Source organism: Propithecus coquereli, unplaced genomic scaffold (assembly GCF_000956105.1).
Source record: "Propithecus coquereli isolate 6110/MARCELLA unplaced genomic scaffold, Pcoq_1.0 Scaffold31, whole genome shotgun sequence".
Classification (NCBI taxonomy): Eukaryota; Metazoa; Chordata; class Mammalia; order Primates; family Indriidae; genus Propithecus; species Propithecus coquereli.
Window position 1 is genome coordinate 3,063,889 of NW_012148730.1, and position 5,772 is coordinate 3,069,660.

At 35.2% G+C, this 5,772-nt stretch overlaps 1 pseudogene across 1 annotated transcript; it reads right to left on the reverse strand.

Annotated features, from left to right (window-relative positions):
* Positions 1-2,378: 2,378 nt before the first annotated feature.
* LOC105814934 lies at positions 2,379-2,872 on the reverse strand (annotated as a pseudogene). Its single transcript, XR_001137715.1, has one exon. The product of XR_001137715.1 is annotated as a 60S ribosomal protein L23a pseudogene (transcript).
* Between the last annotated feature and the right edge of the window lie 2,900 nt (positions 2,873-5,772).

The following is a 5,772-nucleotide window of genomic DNA, read 5'->3' on the forward strand; positions in this document are numbered from 1 at the left end:
AAGCATAGTCGGTAAAAATTATATGGATATAGGTATAGATATGTAGATATAGATGGAGAGAGAGAAATTAGATATAGATTGATAAATATGTATATTGAGCTACATCTACCTATCCATATCTATACCTGTATACTTTTAAGTCTCTGTAAATTGACTTAAGGGCATATAGCAAAAGAAGACATTTATTTAAGAAAACCTTTTAAAACTTGGTAAGAACAGAAAGAATCTGGACCATGACCCACTCTGTCCCTCACTCTTCCCAGCTCAGCATGACAGAAACTCCACTGAAGGTGGCTATATCCAAGAACGCAGGGCTCTCTCTCCCCCAGGCTCCTAGTCAAGGGCTACAGCATTATCTGGGAAAGGCAGGCTGCCAGTATTTCTCATACCCCCATGCTATTTGTTGCAGAGGCTAAGTTCTAAGTGAGTGCAGTGGAGAGGTTAGGGGAAACTTTCTTCACCAAGTCTCCACTTATAGGGCAGAAGTTCCACTGGGAGAAGCAAGCAGAAAAGATCAGAGGATACCACGATGTCCAGAATCAAGAGTAGTGGCCCAGAGATTTTTTTTCCAACAAAAAGAGAATATTCATAAGAACAGAGAACCCTGAAACACTCCAACAATTAACTGACTTCATTCAAATCAAAGTGTGGGGAAATTCAAGCTTAAGAGCCCTCTCAAAAACACTGGAGAGTGTGATGGTAAGCAAATAAGAGGAGACTGGTTGTTCTAAGAGACCAACAGGCTAAACCACAGGCCAGCTACTTTACCAGGGAGAATTAGGAAAAGAAATGCCTAAGAGCCCTCCCAGTACAAGAGGAAACCTCAGCTATCTGCATCAATAATTATCCCTTGAAGGGGCCCAGATTTAATTGGATTAGACTGTGGAACAATTTAGGATCCAAGACATTATCAATGCAATAGAGCAATGAACCATTAATCAGTGAACCCTAACATCTGGGTGTGATCAGAGAAAGGCAAAGTAAAAAAGATGACTGCTAAAATGTCGTGCTAATGTCATTTGGCTAAATGAGTGCTAAAACCACCATTCCAGAGTACTTAAATGTTAGTACTAAAACTATAAAACTCCTAGAAAAAAACATACTTGCAAATCTTCATGACATTGGATTAGGCAATGGTTTCTTAGATATGACATCTTGAGCATAAAAAACAAAAGAAGAAATAGATAAATTAGACTTCATCAAAATTAAAGACTTTTGTACTTCAAAGACCAACATCAAGAAAGTAAAAAGATAGTCCACATAATACTAAAAAATTTCAAATCATATCCGATAAGGGATTTAAATCCAGAATATTCAAATAACTCTTACAACTCAACAATGTAAAGACAAATAACTCCATTACAAAATGGGCAAAAAAGAAAAAATGAATAGTAATTTCTTCAAAAATTACATTAAAATGGTCAATAAGCATATCTTCAACATCTTGAGTCAGTAGAGAAATGTAAATCAAAAGCACAATGAGATATCCACTTTATACACACTAGATTATAATTTTTTAAAAAAGGAAAAATAACAAGTGTCGACATGGATGTAAAGAAATTGGAACCATCCTACACTGTTGGTGGGAATGTAAAATAGGGCAGCTGCTATGAAAACAATCTGGCAGTTTCTCAGAAGCTAAACATAAAGTTTCCATATGATCCATCAATTCCACTCTTAGGTATACACAAAGAGAAATGAAGTCATATGATCACACAAATATTAATACTTGTACATGGATGTTCATTAACAGTGTTGTTCATAATAGCAAAAAAGTGAAAACAACCCCAATATTCATCAACTGATGAATGAATGGATAAAAAATGTACGTATTCTTACAGTGGAAATATTATTTGGCTAAAAAAGCCAAATAATACATAAAGTAGTTGATACAGGCTACAACGTAGATGAGCCTTGAAAACATTGTGCTAAGGGCAAGAAGCCAGTCAAAAAAGAGTACATTGTGTATGATTCCATTTATATCACATGTCCATATCTATAGAGACAAAAATTAGATTAGTAGTTGCCTAGGACTGGAGGGAGGGGGGACTGAGGGTTAATGGCTAAATTTGCACAGAGTTTCTTTGGGGACTGAAGAAAATGTTCTACAATTGATGTGGTCATGGTTTCACAACTCATAATATGCTGAAAACCATTGAATTATATATTTTAAATGGGTGAATTTTATGGTCTATTAATTATATCTCAATAAAATTGTTAAAAAAGATAGTTTTGATTATGACAATAATGTATGCTCCTCTGTAAGACTGGCTTTTTGTAAGATTTGGTAATTAAATTTTAAATAATCTAAATACTAGTTTAGTCTTTTTTTTTTTTAAGGTGAAAAGATATATATATAGAGAGAGAGAGAGAGAATTAGCCAGTTGGTCTCAGTTTAGATGATCACAATTTTGTTGGCAACATCCAAAGCATCATAATCAGGAGCCAGTCGAACATATGCCTTCTTCTCTCCATCAGGCCTGATCAGGGTGTTGACCTTGGCCACATCAATGTCATAGAGCTTCTTCACAGCCTGTTTGATCTGGTGCTTATTGGCTTTGACATCCACAATGAACAAAAGTGTGTTGTTGTCTTCTACCTTCTTCATGGCAGACTCAGTGGTCACGGGGAACTTGATGATGGCATAGTGATCAAGCTTGCTTCTCCTGGGGGCGCTCTTCCAAGGATATTTGGGCTGCCTCCAGAGCCGCAATGTCTTTGGCCGCTGGAAGGTGGGTGATGTACGGATCTTCTTTTTTTTGTGGCTGTCGACGCCTTTTAGCACTGCCTTCTTGGCCTTCAAAGCCTTTGATTTGGCTTCCGCTTTGGGAGGGGCAGGAGACACACCTTCCTTCTTCGCCTTCGGCGCCATCTTGTGAAAAGCTAGTTTAGTCTTTATATTCTCATGAAGAAAAGTATTTTGTGTGTAAATGCTATTTGTGTGATTTCCCCCATAGTAGCAAAATAAGAATCAAATCTCCTTATGTGAAAACTATTCTTGAGACAGGCTATGATGTAATAATTTGAATATATTCAATATGTCAGGAAACTATGGGCTGAATTCTAACTAGTATTTATTAATACCATGGTATATAATTACCTCAGCAAGCAGAAGCTGAATTATAAAGGCTATTTGGCTATAAACAAATCCTAATCTGCATTGAAAAGTTTAATGTGTCCAGATCCACACTCCCAACAAAGGCATCTTGTCATGTTGAGATCACTATAAGAAAAGAATTATAAATTTGCTACTAATAAGTTTAATCAATAGATCTAAATATTTACTTTCAAGATACAGCTATTTAATTTTACACCTTTACATGTGTTCACGTAATGAAATGCATGTTTAAGAGCTTAAAAGGAAGGTATCTGATTGTCCAGATCAAACAAAAACTTTGAAGTTAACCCTTGAAAAATAACAGCATGTTTATGTAAAGAATTTGCAAAGCTATGCCAATTTCGTTTTCCAAAGTTAGTCCAGCTACACTGGCAAGATTTTCCAAAGTTCTTGCCTGAAGCAATCAGCTCTTAATCAATGTTTCAGGTCAATCAATGTTTTTGGCACTTTTCAAGTGAAAGGACAAAACTTGTTTGGGCACTAAAAGGAAACTTTCTTTTGGCTACTCCCTTCCTTCGATTAATCACTTGTCACTTTAAATCTACCTTAGAAAAGTCTGTTTCCATCCTGTATATGACTAGCTTAGGTTGCTCAGGCTTTCGCTCATAATGTCTTTGTTTTCTATCCTTTTGTATATTTCAAAATGGTTATGAAGCCTACAAAAGAGAAATAGGGTGATAGGAGCACTAATACCTGGGAAGTTTTGTGTGTGTGTGTTTCTTCACATTCTACAAGATTTCAAATACTTCATTATCTACTTGAAAGTATTTAATAAATTTATTCCAGTATTTGACCCAACATATTATATGAATTGCCTATCCATAAGAAAGAGAGACAGAGACAGAGAGAAAACACATCTTTTGAAGATATTCATATTTTACTAGAAATTTAATACTCCTTTTGAGAAACAAGGTACACATTTCTTAGTGTACAGCTTGGTCTGAATCTTCTTCAGGCCAATATACAATGGAATATGTAGCTGACATGTGTTTTATTCTTTTCTAAATGGAAAACTACATATACAAACTGTCACAAATAAACTTCTGACAAGTACATTGATTTGTTTTACAATGTATCAAAAGTAAGTATAGCCTATCTTTTTCCTCATTGAATTGTCAAAATTATCTAATTGTTTTGGCATTTTGTAGACTTCGATAGGTATATATTTATACATATTAATATATATTTTATATGTATTCATATGTGCATATATAAGCTTTTTGTATTCCAGGGAATTTTTCTTGCATATTTTGGTAGTTTAACAAATGTACCATATCATCCTTCATACCACTTACTTAAATAGGATACTTTTCCGAATTAAACACAATCTTGTGTACAACATCACACAGCACAGGCTAAGAAATACTTTATCGAAAAAAACTTCTTATAAACCAAGGTTCAATAAAAGAAACATGCATTTGCCAATCCTTTCATTTTTGGATCATTATGTTTATTGTTTCACTCCTACATTTTACAGATGGAGAAATCTGAACCTCAGGAATTTTGACTGATTGATGACAGATCACCTAGTAAGTTAATGCTGGACCCAAGTTTAGAAATGTATCTTCTGATTTTAGATCACTGTTTATTTCCTTATTTCAGTATTTCTGAAAGTACATACTTTGCACTGGAATCACCCAGTTTTTTGTAAAAATGAAGATGACTGAGGTCCATTCTAGCTCTTCCTCCACTTGTCTGTGTCACATGTTTGAACACATGAATGTCATGAGCTCTTGTGTTTTACAACCTCATAGGGGGAAAAAGTTGGAGAAAATTCTGACTGACCCAACCTAAGTCATGTATCTATTTCTGTATCAACTAACTGGCAGATTAAAAAAAAACATATTTTCACATATGAAGGTATGCCTCATGCCAAGGCCTAGAGGTAGAGAAGTGTGAAGCATTTATGAGGAAGAAGTAGTTTGATCTGGAAAGAATGAAAGATTCATGTAGCCAGAACATAATAAAAAAGTGGCTTGGAATAGATACTAATGGGCTTTGTATACCAGACCAACTAGTTAAAACTTTATTCAGTAGATAAGGAAAAATCATTGAAGATTTTTAAGTAGAAAGCAACATGTCAGAGTTAGATTAAAATTAATCTTCCACCAGTAAGTAAAGTGAATTTGAGTGAGGATAGACCAGAATAGCAGTTCTCAAACTTGTGTGAACCTAAGAAATATTTAAGATGCGAATTTTAAAAAAACATATTCCAGTTTCCTAGCCTCAGAGATTACAGTTCTGGGGTACATTCCAGGAAATGATACTTATGATCAGCACTTCAAATGTTTCTTACATACACTGAGGCTAGAGAACTTCTGCTCTGGTTTGTCTTTACTCCAACCTTCTTAACCAATGCATGAGTGATTCACCTGGAATGGGGAGACTATGATGGACAGAGAGCACAGATTGTCTCTAAAAGTGCTACTCAGGCCAAGTGAATTCTTGCCATGCAGGAGTGTAGGTCCAGCTTTGTTTGATCATCTGATTTTTCAGGAGACACCAGATATCTGAATTTCATGGGAACTCTCCCAATTTTCAAATGTTTAATGTGATTTGTTTGTGTGTATGCAAACCAAACCAAAAGAACTTTTGATTGGACTTGGCTTAAGGGCAGCTAATGTGAGACTTCTGATCCTTCTTTTTTTTTTTTT